Genomic DNA, 16,916 nt, shown 5'->3' with positions numbered 1-16,916 from the left:
GAAAAGATCATGACATCAAAATGAAAGAGAGACTGACTGAGGGGGGAGGGATATGATGGAGAGGGGAGTTTCAAAGCTGAAATTGCTGGGAGGGAGGGAATTACCATGGGATTTCTTTTTTACAATTGTAGAAGTTTTCAATAATTAAGAAAATGACAATAATAATAATAAATAAACAAAATAATAATATTTAAAAGGGGGCCTGAGTGAACAATGGCTCTTCTTTGGACCTCTCAGTGAACTTGGTTTGATTATTTTTTATTTATTTACTTATTTATTTGACAGAGAAAGAGGAAGAGAGAGAACAAATGGGCATGCCAGGGCCTCCAGCCACTGCAAACAAACTCAAGACACATTCGACCACTTGTGCATCTGGCTAATGTGGGTCCTGGACAATCAAACCTGGGACCTGTGGCTTTGCAGGCAAATGCCTTAACCATTAAGCCATCCATCCAGCCCACTGGTTTGATTAGGTATGTATCATGTATTCCCAATGCCGAGTGGAGGTGAGGGAGTAGTGACAATAACATTAATGAGGGTTATGAAATAGCTACCTGTTTGAGAGAGTTCTAGAAATATTTACCTCATCAAGAAAAGTGGCTGTTGCTTCTATGTCAGGCACTATTACTTGAAACTAAATGAAAAAGAGAAATCACAGCTTACCAAACCGATATATAATTTTCCAAGTGTTTTCAGTTTGCATGTTATAATGCATGCACACAGACACTATAACTCCTTAAATTAGCTGGCATTTTAAAGCTAGCAACCATTTAGTGCTTTCATTTGTGCTGGTCCCCCTTCTAATTGATTTAAATGTGAAATGATTCACAACAGTCCTTGAAGGACTAGTATCCCCACCTCTGCTGCTTGGATGAGAAGACTTAAACGCAGAGAGGAGAGGAATTTCTGTGGCCTCACACAGCAGCAGCAGGATGCAGCTGAGGCTCGATCCCAGCAGCCTAACACTATAGTCTACACCATTAAACTCCAACTTTATTGCAAGACAGAGAACTAAAAGCACAGAAAAAGCAAACTAATAGAAATAATACATTTTTAGGAAAAATCAAGAGGAAAGGTTGGGAAAATGTTGCTAAAATTTTGTGAAATGAATTTTCCTATAAAGCATACCAATAGGTTCATTATTGGTAAGAAGGAAAATTTTAAAATAAACCCTACCATGAAAATATGCACATTTATTTGTTTATTTTTAATTAAAACAACAGAGTATGAGTAGTATGAGTTTTAAATTTTATGTATCCAATTAGTCTTTCATTTCAGTAAGATGCATGTGCACATCACGCATTCTCAATCTACTAAAGTATGTTTCAGTAAATGAAGGATCCCAAAAGAAATAAGTTGGGGTTTGCAGTACAGAGTTCCTTTAGGATTCCAACATGTACTGACATTCTGACAGGCCTAACAATTAGCCTTTTGTTCTAATCCAGTCCAGTCTACACTCAGATGTGAACATGATTTTTTTTTTTTTTAGCTCCCCTAGCCCCATTCTTCTTTCTCTAATTATTTACTTGCATGTGTTTTATTTTCGCTGTTACCAGATTCCCAGTATGGGTTCAAGACTAGCTGAGCCAATTGAAGAATCATATTCCAACAGTTGCTCTTTGTCTGTGTTCATCGACTTTATTGTAATTGTAATGTAATTATGTTGGCTATACTGCAAGGAGACTCCCAAATGTCAGTGATGATCCATTTGATCTGTGTAGGACTCAGCAAAATCAGAGGCATATATAGAGGGAAATAGTAACAGAATAGAAATTATACTAGTTGGAATTAAATTGTGTTTTCATGAACTTGGAAATTATATTCTTTCCTGTGTTATAATTAATTGCACTATCTGTACATGGATTTATACATTGTAGGCATTTGTTAAATAAATTTATTAGTATAATAATAATTATTATAAGTGCTTAAATTAGAAATCTGTCATGTTCTGGTTGCATTTTTCTATTAAGTTTGTTTTATTTATTTATTTATTTGTGAGTGACAGACAGACAAAGAGAGAAAAAGAGATGGAGAGAGAGAGAATATAGGTGCACCAGGGCCTCCAGCCATTGCAACTGAACTTCAGATGCATGTGCCACCTTATGCATCTGGCTTACCTGGGTACTGGGAATCGATCCTCAAACTGGGGTCCTTAGGCTTCACAGGCAAGGACTTAACCACTAAGACATCTCTCTAGTCCCTGGTTGTTCATTTTTTAAGAAAATGATTTTAGATTCAGATCATGACACAAGGGAGTTTCTGTGAAAGTAATCGATGTTTATAATAAACTAAACTAATAAAAAATTAACAGTGATATGAAATAAATCAGACATAAAGTAATGACACAGTCCAATGTTGAAAAAAATACTCAGTTTATCATTTCTTTAGTAAAGTTTTAATTGAATGTGGGCCAACAAGTAAAGACAGCATTTGCAATAATATTCAGCCTTTAAAAATAAGGGAATAATGTCTTTATGATATTATGGCTAAATATGGAGGGCATGGTGAAAAATCCAGGAACCAAAGGACAAATACTGTGTGCTTTCAAGTATTTGTGTAATCTGAGACAGTTTACCTAATAAAAGCAATACAGAGCAGTGCTTACTTGGAGACATATGATTGAAGGGAAGTTGGTTAAATGCTATGAAATTCAAGTTACAAGAAATAAATTTAAGAAATTTAATGTTCCCCATGGTGACTACAGTTAATAATAACATATTGTATATTTCTAATTGTGAGGAGAGATTTTAAGTGTTCTACCTCCAAAAATGTCAGATAACAGATTACTATTGAGCTTGACATAATCTTTTCATAGAGTATACTTTTTATTCAATATCATGTCTTACTCCATAAGTATATGCATTAAAAAAATCAATGAAAAATTTTTTAATCAAAAGCATGAATTTTATTGTGAATTTGTTTCTAACTCAATAGGGCAAATAGATATAAACACATACTTTCTTGGAATTATTATAAATAAATAGGAAATAAAATGCTTTGATTTACATTTTAACTTTTGAGTTCTTCAAGTGATACATCTATTAAAAATTCACTATGTTGATTTTTTTTTTTTTCAAAGTAGGGTCTCATTCTAGCCCAGACTTTCCTGGAACTCTGTAGTCCTAGGCTGGCCTCAAACTCACAGTGATCCTCCTACCACTGACTCCCAAGTGCTGGGATTGATTAAAGGTGTCCTCCACCAAGCCTGCCTTGTTAATTATATCCATGATCATACATATAAGAGATATAATTATATGAAATATATTTGAATATATATATATATATATATATATATATATATACATTTGAACATATGTATATGTTCAAATCAAGTATTTACCTATAATCTTCCTTATGTAACCAGTGATTCTTTGTAACTGTGATTTAACCAAGCAGAAATTGAAAATATGTGTAAAAAGTGAAGTATTAAAGAAACATATATAAACTTTTTATGTGTCATTATACAATGCAGTGTTACAACTGTTTACCTCCCATTTGCATTGCTTGCATGTGTTTAGTCATCTACAGATGGTTTGAAGTTATGAGAGAATTGCATAAGGTACTGTGCAAATGCTGTAGTGTTTTATCTAAAGAACTTGAGCAGCCACAGACTTAGTAACAATGGGGGATCCTGGAACCAAACTGTACCAAATGTAGAGGGATGATTATACTTCAAAATCACAACTTTCATGTGTAGGTCCAGCCTGCTTCTCTGGAGCTACTAAACAGAAAGCCAGAAGCAAGCAGTCCGGCAAAAAACTAAGAGGACTTTGAGGTTTTCTTATATGAAAGCAGCAGTATCAACCAATGCTCAGTCTTCTGTAATCCTTTTAGTTTCTCATAAGATTGACAGCAAATACAGTGAAATTATTTTAGAAAATCACAATAGCTATTTTAAGTCTCTGAAAAATTGGAAAATTTTCATTTCTACCTAATGTTTGAATTAAAAATATCTGATGCATGTAAAGAAGTAGAAACATGTACAAACGCGCCACCTTGATCGTCTCTTCACTCTTCACTCTTCTCTCCTCTTCCAGTATTTGTCCAATATAAATTAAGGATCACATAGCAGGATATAGGATGCTACTTTCATGGCAGTACAATGCTCCATGAAATATGTTAAGTGCTTTCACACATTTATGATCCTAGCCACCCTTTGGTATGAGTATTCTTTTTCTAATTATAACAAATGAAGGAATTAAGGTCTTATTATTAATGTCATAAATAGGATAGGTGATCAGAGAGAATTAGCAGCAAGAACTGACATTTCTTTAGTGTTTCCTTAACAGTTCTAAAGACAACACCTCAGGGTTTTTTCATTGATAAAAACTATAGTTAATATCTATAAGGCTGAGGGATATTATCAAGGACATTTTTAAAATAAGGAACCAATGATGGCTTAAGTACTATTACTCAATTAGGGGCCTAGAAAGGGCCTTTCTTTCCATTTGATTCTATAAGTTACAACACGGTTCTTTCTAAAGGACTGTAATTCAGCTATTTCAAGATATTGATTCTTGTAGTGTATATAAATCCTGAAACTTGATATCAATTAAATGGTTTATATGTGAGAATCACCAATTTGGAAAGTATGTTCTTACACTTACAGAAATGAACTCTAGGTGTATATGAAAGAATAAGTAGCTGCTAATAGAATGTACTTTGTGTTTTAGAATTAAACAAATTGTGGAGGTTTCATAGTACACTTATGCTGTGAAAAAAAGACAAAAAACACTTCACTGATTTAGAGAGAACACAAAACTTCTTTCTCTAACCAGTGACCAGTGCAGTGTAATGATAAATAGGACATTCTTGGTTGTCTCCTTTTGATTGTTGGATGCCAATTTTTGATGACCCATGGTGGTATCTTTTGAGAGCAAATTTGGGAACAATGATGGTTCAGAGTCTGAGAATAGACTCTAAAATCAGGTAGAACGCTCTTTGAATTTCTTCTTTATCATAAGAACCACATAACCCAGTAGGACTGAATAGAAATGGAAAGGGTGTTCAAGTATATTAAGTTTCCTCTAGGACTGAGTAAGTTTGAAGCCCTTGGATTTGGGGCAAGAATGGAGGATAAAGAAGTATTGCTATCTATTTTATTCTAGAGGATGTACTGGATATTTTTACACATGTGAGGAAGACATATTTGGTGCATATGCATATTGGAACAAGCATGGAAGAGGTTTCAATCTTAGAAAAGAGTGGTAGCTGATGATTAAAAAGCCGACTTTGAGGCGGTAAATACTTCAATTCCATTCAACTGCAAAGATGACAAGAGGAAGGAGAGGAGACATGGTGATGGAATCCATCCATCACACACAACACAAATAAAGGGCTGTCACTCATTTTCTTAATGTCAGAAGAAGAGAATTATTTAGTAATTTTTGACACCAAGGGAAGCATTTGTAATAGCCTTTTTCACTTTCAATTCATTCTAAAACTTAAAAGAAAAAAATATCCCATTTGATTGTTTCCATTACAAGTCAGTTCATTATTTATGAAACCATGCCAGTGCCTTAGCTTTTCCAGAAAAATAGCAAATTCATATTGTATTCACCATCACTCCTTCCCACTGAATAGCTGCTGTTTGACTTAGCCTGTCATCTCCAAACCATTTGCATCATTCTTCTTGCTCTGATCTGCACATGTGGTAGTAATTAGGAACATGATACCTTAAACTCATTTAAAATACCCAGTGAATTTATAATATAACAGTAATACCAGTATCTTTCATACTTCACAAGAAAATATTGTACTAAGCTGCATAAACTAAGTTGCAGCAGTTAATTATACAGAGAAAAATTCTGCATTGATTTCAGAACAGAAATATACAATATGATTTTATGAAAACATGAATTCCAAAGTGGACTGGCTATCCTTTATGACATGTCCAAAATCTGAACTAAATGCATATATTTGAGTTTTAAATCACATTATTTTTTTTTTCTTTTTAACTCAGAATACTCAGAAGTTTCCTTTGCTGTTTTCAATTCCTTTTAAATTCACACCTTTAAATGAAAGGGTTGTATATACAAGGTCAGTGAAATTGTTATTTATGGTTGAAATGTTTTTGCTACATCTATTTTAAGAAGGGTCATTTTTCATTTCATTTTTAAAATTGCCTTAAAGTGTTTAGCTGACTATACAAAATTACTCAATGTGCAGCTGGCAGTTTACTCTATTCTATGTTTTATATAGCCCAAGAATTGTATAAGATTTTATAAAGTGATTAAGTTAAAACTATCACTTAATTGATATTATGTTTATAGTAATTATCACTTTCAAATATTTTTTGATAACTATAAAATAATACAGGCTCATCTACCCCATTATTTTTTTGGTTTACTTGTAGAAAAAAAAATAAAAACCCCAAAACTATGAGGCTAGCAAGTAAATCACTCACTGATGCCACATACCTTCTTATGCTAATGATGGTATTTTGTGTTAAAATGGCCTGTAGTTTTATAACTGGAAGAATTGTCTCCAAAGACATTATACCAAGGAAATACACCTCTCAGTTAAGTAGCATTTTAAGGCGTGATTGCTATTCCCCACCTCTGATGTTCTGCTGAATTCAAAATGTTTGGAAAGTACTTAATGGTGAATATGTTTTAGAAATTCAAATTCACACTTTCCTTCCTATTAGCTGTTAGCAGCTCTTCTCCCCAGCTGAGAGCACATTGGCCTCACCAGGCAGATCAGCATACAGTGCAGTTTGGTGAGCCTCTCTCTCCCCACTGGAAGAGTGAATGCAGGTGCTCTAGCCCTGGGTCTCAAGGAGACTTTTAGTCCTGGCAGGGGTCAGGAAGTGAACATACACTGTGCTTCCGGATCAAGAAGCAAACAGTACCCACTAGTGAGATTTCTGAATTTGGTGTGGAAACTCAAGGTTCCTGGAACGACAAGTTTCTGTATCTGTGATTCTTAAACTGTGCGTTTTGAAGAAAGACTCCAACTATAGATATAGATGCATTTGTAAGTCAGGAGATTTCACAAGTAACTATTTACAAGTTATAATGAGAAAGAATCAACTCTCTGAGAAAATGGAAGTTTACTGTAGTGCTGAGGAAAATAGTCAAAACAATGACTACTTTAAAATTGTGGTCATTGTTATACTGCTGTTATCATTATCCAAGTATGCTAAGCGTTTGAAGAAAACTTAAAACATTTTTTTTTTCTTCTGTTGTAGGTAGACTTGAAAAATAAGTGACCAACCTTGGCTTTCTTCAACACACAAAATCCTACATACCCAATGACAAACTTAATTGTTTAAAGACTACTTAGGAACAATTAAAAAGATGATGTAATCTAATATGTGATAAAGACAGATATAATATTCTCTACTAGAAGGCATTCCTATCATGTCATATCAAAGTCTAGCCAAACGTTGAAAGTTAGAAATGTTATCAAGCATTAGCAGGCATTTAAAGAACGTCTCTTGAATATTTCTAGCATAAAAAAGTATTTCATGTGATGTAAATGAATGGTAATTTTCTGACTTTAAAAGAGAGCTATGCCAGTACATTTCAGCGTTCCGGACCCAATTCTGCAAACATGGGGACGCTTTCAATTTGCTCTGCCTGCCTTCCCGCCTTAGATGGCTGCGATTGCAGCGAAATTAATCCATTTAAAAATCTGCGGCTTAAACTTAAGGATTTTCAGTTTTTTCCCCCTTCTCCCCCCCTTTTTTTTCTTAGAATATCAATAAGTTCCAATTGAAGAGCGGATTCTTTTGCAATTCAGGCATGTGCCGGCGATAACGGGCGAGTTGGCATGAAGAGAGGCAGAGATGGATTAATTATGCAGAGAACATGGAAATTCTGCTTATCATCGGCTAGCAAAGGAGCCCGGCTCACATAATCAGCAAACGAAGGGAGAGGAGAAAATAACAATGCGATGGCACCTTCCAGCCCGTCATCAGGATTTTTCTACCCCCCTTGTAATTAAAAAATAACATACACTTATAGCCCTATCTCCTGTGCAGGCAAGGAGTGGATGTCCACAAAATAATTGCACTGGGATATTAGAGCTGGCAACACGGGCTGTCCAGTCCTGCCTGCTCTCAAGCTCACCCTCTCTGCCTCTTTTGGCCTCTCAAGGCACTTTGCTTCTGAGCCCAGTCCAATCAGGCTGTGTCTGAGGTGATATTGTAGCTCAGTTTCCAAAAAAAATCTCAAATTGATACCTTATCATGTTCTAAGAAAACATGCATACATTTGTGATAAATATTTGAAGGGCTGACTCTAGGGGAAGCTTGGGAACAGATCACCTGTGGGCTCTCTGGTCAATTTCATTTTTTTTTTTTTTCCTAATGAGACATAAATACGCTGTATTTTGCAAAGTGGCTGGATTAAAACGGTGGGCTATACAATGTGCATGCTATCTTCTTGAACGATTTCACAACTTTTTGTTGTTGTTGATGCTCCGGTTCCCTTTGCCAACTGATTGTGTAAATTCAGGTATGTACACTAAATGATTGAAATGTGTGTGCTCCCAAATCCGCATTCAGAATTTTGGATTGTCACTGTTAAGATGTGAGAACTCAAAGCTTTGTATTTCTCTAAATGTTAGAAGACACTATAACAAACCTACTTTAATGATTTAAAGAAAACTGCAACTGATTTTACATTTGTACCCATGTGTTTACAAATTCTGAAAAACAGGATACTAACACGCACGTTAAATAATGATGCTCTTGGGCAAGCTCCACTGAACACAGCTTTCTGTTCTAACCATAACCCAAATAATTTGACCTAATTAAGGATTACTGCCCTAAGAAGCTCTGGCCATGTCTCCCTACAAAGTTATTGGTCAGCTACAGAAACAGAAATGTAAAAATAGACCCGGAAAGACAAAAATCATGCAACATATGAAGGAAAGATGTCATTCCAAAGTGCAATAAGCTGGAGTTAGAAAGCTGGCAAGCTCCAGAAATGTAATTTATTCATAGAGTTCCGCCAAAGCAGGGAACCAGTGTGGGGCGCAGTTGACACGCTTGTGGGAATGTTTTAAGTGACAGTGAGAGTAACACACTGATTTTCAACCTATCTCCATGTCTGTGCCTATGGACACACATATTCAAGACATGAATACTATGGAAAACAAAGACTGAGGAGAGGGATCAGGTAAAGGCTTGTGAGTTTCTCAGAATACAAAGACAGGAAGAAACATGTGCAAAGGCAAGGTGAGAGTTAAAAATGAAGAAAGGTACCAAACAGAAAGGAAATCCTAATACGGAGATGGAAAGTAGAGAGAATATGAAGAAAATTGCAATAGCTGAAACTGTATATTTTATTTGTAGCATATTATAAATGTACAATATATATATATATATTATATATATATATATAACTATATATATATAATATATATATATATTTAAATGGATTAAATATATGAATAAGAAGGAACACATAAGAAACAATTTGAGTGAACATCCTTACACTGACAAATGTCCAAATTCAGAAAGAAAATACAGCCCCGCACAGAAGAATCCAGTTTATCAGTGACTTTGGAGCGCAGCCACACCAGTTCAGCAAATGCAGCTGGGACAAGCTGACCATTCATCCCCATTGCATTCCTATGCCTTCATACCACTGAGTTCCTTCTAGCCCTTTGCACATCTCTTTTAGTCAGTGTCTTCTGCTGCTAAGCTACAGGTACAGTTTTCTTTGTAATTGTTAAAGCATACATAAATGCAAACAAAGCAGTATAATTAACTTCTATCTGCCCAATTCTCAGCTATATAATTATCAACTAATGACAAATCATGTCTTAGCAATATCCATTCCACATTCTCACTAATCCCAATCTAGACATTTTTTTAAAATTTATTTTTATAAGTAATTGGCAATCAATAGTTGAGCATGATGCCAATTCCTAAATGAATTCCTAGCATAATAAAATCTACCTATTAGAAGTTCCAGGGTACACAATATTCAATGACCAATGAAAAGCAATAAGTAAATCTTGCTTGGACAAATTATCACTAGAAATTGTATAACCTTGATAATAACATAGGAAGTAAAGAAAAAGCTAGCACAAGTGTTCTTAGAGTAGGATATGAGGTTATATGTTCCTTAAAAAATAAATAGCTGGATGTTGGGGATCCTGAAACAAATAATCTTCTGGAATCAAAATTATAAAGGAGTTAATACCAGCCAATAGGACAGTAGAAAAATTTCTCCAAAGTTTGCTAAATGAAATGATTATCTTCCCACTTAGCATCTAGGATGTGGTTTCTGTAGAAGCTTTTCCTATTAGATGGTACAGTGTTTTGTGATCCTAGCTGCATAAGAGAATTCTCTGGGGATATTTTAAGATAATACCGTTCCTGTGTCTCACCCTGCACAAAATTCTTAAGAATAAGGCGTGGGCAAAGATTCAATAGATGATTGATAGATAGATTAGATAGGTAGGTGATAGATAGATAGACAGATGATAGATAGCTAGAAGATAGATAGATAGATACACAGACAGACAGACAGACAGACAGACAGACAGATAGATAGATAGATAGATAGATAGATGATACTTATAAAGATGGACATGAATTGGAGATGAAGATAGAACAGATATGTCTTTAATTTCCAACGTGAGTCTAATGTATCTCCAGAATTATGGACCAGTCCGTCTAAGTTTATTCACTGCTCTGTAATGATTTACATTGAAATCAACTTAAAGCCCCAAGCCTATTCAAGACCAGGACAGTCATCAGTGCACACCAGACAATACTCAATGTAGGATAGAAACCAAATTGTTGTTCACTGCCAAATATCCCCTGCATCTAACACTTCCTGCTACCAACAGGACTCTCTCTCTCTCATATATATAACACATTTCATTTCATTTCATTTCATTTCATTTCATTTCATTTCAACATATATATACATATATATTCAACATATGCATATATATATATGTACATACATATTGAAAATGTAAAGCAAACAGGAGTCAGAAAGAGCTTTATGCTGACCTGTTATCACAGCCACCTTCTCTGCCCTGTATACTTCCCACCAATCCTTAACAATTTGCAAGCTTTCTTGTGGTTTTCTGAAAGCCTGTATGCATAACGTTATAGATGCAGCATACTTCTATAATCTTTTATGGTTCTTGAAAACATGTCTTAACATCTTCTACAAGAGAAGGTAGATAATAGAATTCTCAGTGACTCTAACTGTAAATGGATTTGTAATATACCCATGATTAAAATTATTTTCATCATGAAGTAGAATTCTCATTATTGTTGCAATTTTAATATTATCAACTCCAAAGTGTCTTGGTGATTGATAATATAGAAAGCAAAACCCTATATTATAATAATTAAATTTAAAATGAATCAGCCACCCTTACATGCCTCAGTACTATAGTACCTGATTATTTGAAAACAATTATCTTTGTATGTTACCTAATGCCAGACAGCACTTAGACCTGTTCCTAGATTGTTCTGGGTCACAAAGCTGCCCTGCATTGGAACACAAAGATACCATGCCATGCTGTCTATTTTCCCACTAAAATGACTACCACAACACTGAGCTATAACACAGAAGGAACTCAGGCCTGAATTAGGAAACTTTGGCACAAAATCTTCAGGCAAAAATGTGTCTTGATCCCTAGTGAGCAGCTGTCTGTCTTTGAAGATGAACTTTCTCTCTTCTGATTGGGGTGAGGATATTTTGCAGGACACTTCCTTCAATGGCATGATGGTCTTTCAATGAAATGTCTCCCTTACTATAATTCAGTGCAGTAGACTAGCTACCTTTCCAACGGTCACCCCGTATCTCCCTCATTGAGCTCATGCGAGAACATGCATTTCTCAGCTGCAGGAAGGGACTCTAATTCTTTTCATCCCACACACCCTTTTCTCCTCCCCTTCCAACCTTTTTGACTACAACACACCCCTTCATTGGATACTGGACCCCAGTACCCTCCAAATACACATTTGGGGAGGGAAAAAATTAGTGCAAAAAAAATTCTTCCATACTTGGTTCATTTGCAGATTTCACTAGGCTTGCAGAAAGCACACCTGTTGTGTGTGCTGTCTGGATTTCCTTTTCTGATCATAGGCTTCTGACAAAGAGGGGGAAAAGAAAGATTTTTATCATGCGCTCTTCACCGGACAATGAATTTTCTTCACCATTTGAATGTATCTGTGGAATGCCTGAGTGATTCATTACAGCAGATTCTGAAGTATGACAATGGGCCGCAGAAATGACTGATGGTATCTTTTTCCTGATTTCATTTCCCTGATCCTCTTCATCCCTTGGCCTGTGTACCTCGATTAATTAGAAACCAGGGATTTTCACTCATCAGCTGATGGGTTTCATGCTCCACTCTGTCACAAATCTGCTGCCTGCGCTATCTCTCTTGCAGCCACTGGCTGCTGTAAAAACTTTCCTTTTTTTTTTTTTCTTTTTCCCCCTTTTTTGAAGCAGTGCTTTGTGACTACAGGTTTAGGTCTTTTAAAGATTCAGTCATATTTTTTAAAGAGATTAAAATTAAAGTAAAGAAGATTCAAAATCTCTGATTAAGTTAATCCCCATCCAAATGATACTTGTCCAAAAATGAACTTTTTGAAGAGATAATAACATAACTGTTTCATGGCTCTCAGCTTCCTAAATTCTCTTCTCAACATAAAATAATTGAAGTAGTAGGAACAGACTGGAAATATACATGAATATATGACTTCTGGGTGGGACTGAAATAGTGCTTATGTTTGTTTCACATGTTTCTTGGGCTACCTGCTCTACATTTTTAAATACAATGGCATAAAAATTCCAGGGGAAGAGGCCATGTTACAGTATCTGCCTGAAATAAATCATTGAAGCTGGGCATGGTGGCTGTGGTGGTTTGGTTCAGGTGTCCCCATAAACTTAGGTGTTCTGAATGCTAGGTTCCCAGCTGATGGAGATTTGGGAATTAATGCCTCCTGGAGGAAGTGTATTGTTGGGGCCTGGCTTATGGGTATTAAAGCCAGTATCCCCATGCCAGTGTTTGGCACACCCTCCTGTTGCTGTGTTCCATCTTATGTTGGCCAGGGGGTGATGTCCACCCTCTGCTCATGCCATCGTTTTCCCCTGCCATCGTGAAGCTTCCCCTCGAGCCTATAAGCCAAATAAACCTCTTTTTCCCAGAAGCTACTCTTGGTTGGGTGATTTCTACCAGCAGTGTGAACCGGACTGCAACAGTGGCACAAGCCTTCAATCCCAGCACTTGGGAGGCAGAGGTAGGAGGATCGCCATGAGTTTGAGGCCAACCTGTGATTACATAGTGAATTCCAGGTTAGCCTGGGCTAGAGTGAAACCCTACCTCAAATCCTTCCCCCGCCCTCAAAAAAATCATTGAACTATTATTGTTTGTGGAGGAAATACTATACCATGTTCTTCTTAGGGTATATACCAAATTAAATTACATGATGATTCAATCCCTAAGGATTAAATTATAATTAAGCAGTATTTTAAATGTAGAATATTTTGTAGTAAAACTTTCCTTCTGAAATCTCAAATGTGTGCTTCAATGGTGAAAACACATATTGTTTTTACCAAAGTACTAATCTAAAGGAAGTCACAATAAAGCTTAGCAATTTATTAGTTTTGGTTGGAAAAGAAGCCAACAGAACACCAGGAAAGACTACAGTGTTTATGTTCCAGAGATATACAAGATGGTATGCCCAGTGCATCATCAAATCACTGTGTACCTTGACTTCACTGTATTGAAGCCCAAGTAGCCAGTGCCTTGTCATACAACTCTGGGCAATATAGCACCACAAAATTTATACATGCAGTATAGCCGGGCATGGTGGCTTTAATCCCAGCACTCAGGAGACAGAAGTAGGAGGAGGATCACCATGAGTTTGAGGTGACCCTGAGACTCCATAGTGAAATATAGGTCAGCCTGGACTAGAGTGAGACCCTACCTCGAAAAAAACAAGCAAACAAAAATTACACATGCAAAGCTAATTTTTCTTGTGTCTGAAATGGTCTACCATAAAGACTTGCAGACTTGAAATAAGTGGATTTCATGGAATTCGAATCAACTTCTCTCAGTGCATATTTAAAACCTTAGTAATATAGACGATGGACAAAAAGAGAGGTCAGGAAATTATCAGCCTCTGTAGTTGTCAGGAAAAATCCATTACTTCTTTGAGGTTTCTAAAAACTGTTAAGTAATACTTAATATTGAATATGCTCTAAGGGAAAAATATCACATTTGAAGTAATCTCAATTGCAAATCAAGTAATGGGAAAATTTAAAAAAATGCAGAAATTTCTGCTTTGAAAGTTAATATTTAGGCAGTTATCAATGATTTTGACCTTACTTTAAAAGTCGAAGTAGTCATCACTGTCACTTCACATGCTTAATATGTATCCTACAAAATGCAGGTTTCTTTAGCAACAGACCACGAACCTAAAGTGTCTTAACAACAGTTGGAAAGTATTTTATCTTATTTAACAGCAACACAAGTGTGATGATAATCTGGAGTAAAAAACCCATCTGTAAGTTTCCCTAATTTGCCATGCCTTTCCCTAACACTACCAATATTGTGATAATGCCACCTGCTCCTGACTACCTGCTAAGCCAGGCACTGGGACTCATAATAAGGAATAAAGTGGGTGACATAGCAGAGTACTGGAAACCTTGAAGCTGTGGCATTGCTTCAGATTGACCCTTACCTTTTCTATCTCACATTTGCCTGTGACACTCTAGTGAGGTCACCAACTTAAATAATGTATGCTGCCTTGTGGATTAATATGAATCCATTAAATAAAGTTTTAGGAATAGTGCTTGTCTGTCTTTGTATTTCTTCAAAATAATTTTTATAATATATATTTGACTATATTTTGGGCTATTCTAAGAATCTAGAAGGTATTTCTTTTAATATAGTAAGTTAGAGGTTAAGAAGCTGAAGCAGTCTCAGAGCAATTATGGCAATGATTTCAGCAATCTCTGTTGCCTAAGAAGTATGAACAAAAGTGAAGTAAAATGTGCAAGACATTTTGTGATGCTATCAAAAATATGAATAGAAGGAATTTCTTCATTTATCCTATGTGATGTTAGTTTAGAAGTTATTTGCAAAAGCTTTCATCATGTTTTTAATCATGCACTGTCCATTATTAAACATATTGAATTATATGAAATATGAATTGTTTGCTCCAGATTTTTAAGCATCCTTAATTTGAATTCTTCATGCCTGTTCAACCTTAGTTTCAAAGCACAGGTGTTTTGAACACCTAAACTAAGTTTTCACTTTTTTTTCCTATATTAAAATGTTTAGCACATCAGATCTATGCTGTTATATTTTGTACGAATGTAACAAATACAGCTGCATTCAAATCATGTTGGTTTGCACTCCACCTCTGTGGTGGATTGATCCAGCTGTCCCCCATAAACTTAGGTATTTTGAAGGGTAGGTCCTCAGCTGGTGGAAATTTGGGAATTGGAGCCTCTTTAAGATGATGATGTATTGTTGGGGACAGGCTTATGGGTGTTAGAATCATTTTCCTCTTGTCAGTGTTTATCACACTTTCTTGTTGCTGTTTTCCATCTGATGTTGGCCAGGAGGTGATGTCTAGTGTCTTCTCATGCCATCATTTTCCCCTGCCATCATGGAGCTTCCCCTCGAGTCAAACCCTTTCCTCCTACAAGCTGCTTCTTTTTGGATGTTTATTAAGGGTAGGAAAAACTGACTGCAACACCTCTGAGTCCATGTCCACTGATTCTGAATTGTGTGTTGGGTTTATGTTTCTCCATTCATCCTGCTTACTTCTAATTCTTTTCTGAAACTTCATTTCTATTAATAATTTACTCTCTACTCCTCACTGTTTATCATTTTATCATAATTCATTCTTACAAACATGTATCAAGTGCCAGTCCAAATTCTATGATAGATGTTTTGAGTCCAAGACTTGATGAGCATATGCCTCCTTCACCCAATTTAGAACATTCATCTCATTGTTTTATCTTAAACACTATCATTAAATGTACTGTTATTGTTTTTTCATCCTGAGTATATTACAAGCAAGTTAGAATTAGGAGATTGGGTTTTGCTCAAACAATTCCTCTCTGGCCATCCTATACGCTATGGAATTGAGGAACTGTTTAATAAACTTGTATATTGATTGAATTCTCCTCTAAATTCTAAGGATGTATTTAGAAGTTTACCACATTTCAAAAATAAATTCAAAATTGCACTCTGAGCATGACCCTTCTATTAATTACCATATTCACTCCCATATATCTCTGCTATGTTCACTGTAACTTGGAGAATGGGAAGCCTGCCAGCATCTGGATTTTCCACCTTTTGGTAACCCTCATTAAACTCTGTGATTATGGTCACCATTTACTAGAAGCATCTGAAATTACACCACAATTACTAGGAATATTAATTGGAAACTGGATATTAAAAAAAAAAAACTCTCCCTTTGTTTGAAAAACCTTAGTAGTAACAGGATTACTTTTAGGGCAGCAGCCATTTCTCAGAAAAAGGAACACAAATTGGAAGAAAGAAATGGATAAGTAACCCAAGAAGAATATTTATATATATTGGACTAAAAATCATAACTTTGAAAATTCTTTGTGTCATAGGGTGAGAAATAAAAACAGAAGAGAGATGCAATCATTGCAGCATCTGGCACCCACTCCCCCAAAGTCAGAGCTTTCCTACAGACCACCTTGTCCTGACTCAGGCAACCCAAGACTGTGGCAGAGATCTGAGGAGGAGGGCACTACATGTAACAGCTCAGCTCTGATGAAAGGACAGATCTGCTTTCATTTCCCCTCACTCCAGCCAGTGGCCATTGCCACAGCTCTGTTTACCTTCTTGCAGACCTGATGAGGACATTATGTTCTTAAGGCATCTCTTAAGGCTGTTTCAAAGAAAGAAAAGACGAGTGAGCAGTGATAAGAATTATA

The 16,916-nt window shown here is 35.9% G+C and overlaps 1 pseudogene; it reads right to left on the bottom strand.

Annotated features, from left to right (window-relative positions):
• Positions 1-9,576, bottom strand: part of LOC101606459 — an 89,424-nt pseudogene extending 79,848 nt beyond the window's left edge.
• Between the last annotated feature and the right edge of the window lie 7,340 nt (positions 9,577-16,916).

The sequence above is a fragment of the Jaculus jaculus genome, chromosome 2 (assembly GCF_020740685.1).
Source record: "Jaculus jaculus isolate mJacJac1 chromosome 2, mJacJac1.mat.Y.cur, whole genome shotgun sequence".
Lineage (NCBI taxonomy): Eukaryota > Metazoa > Chordata > Mammalia > Rodentia > Dipodidae > Jaculus > Jaculus jaculus.
This window is presented reverse-complemented; position numbering and strand designations above follow the sequence as displayed.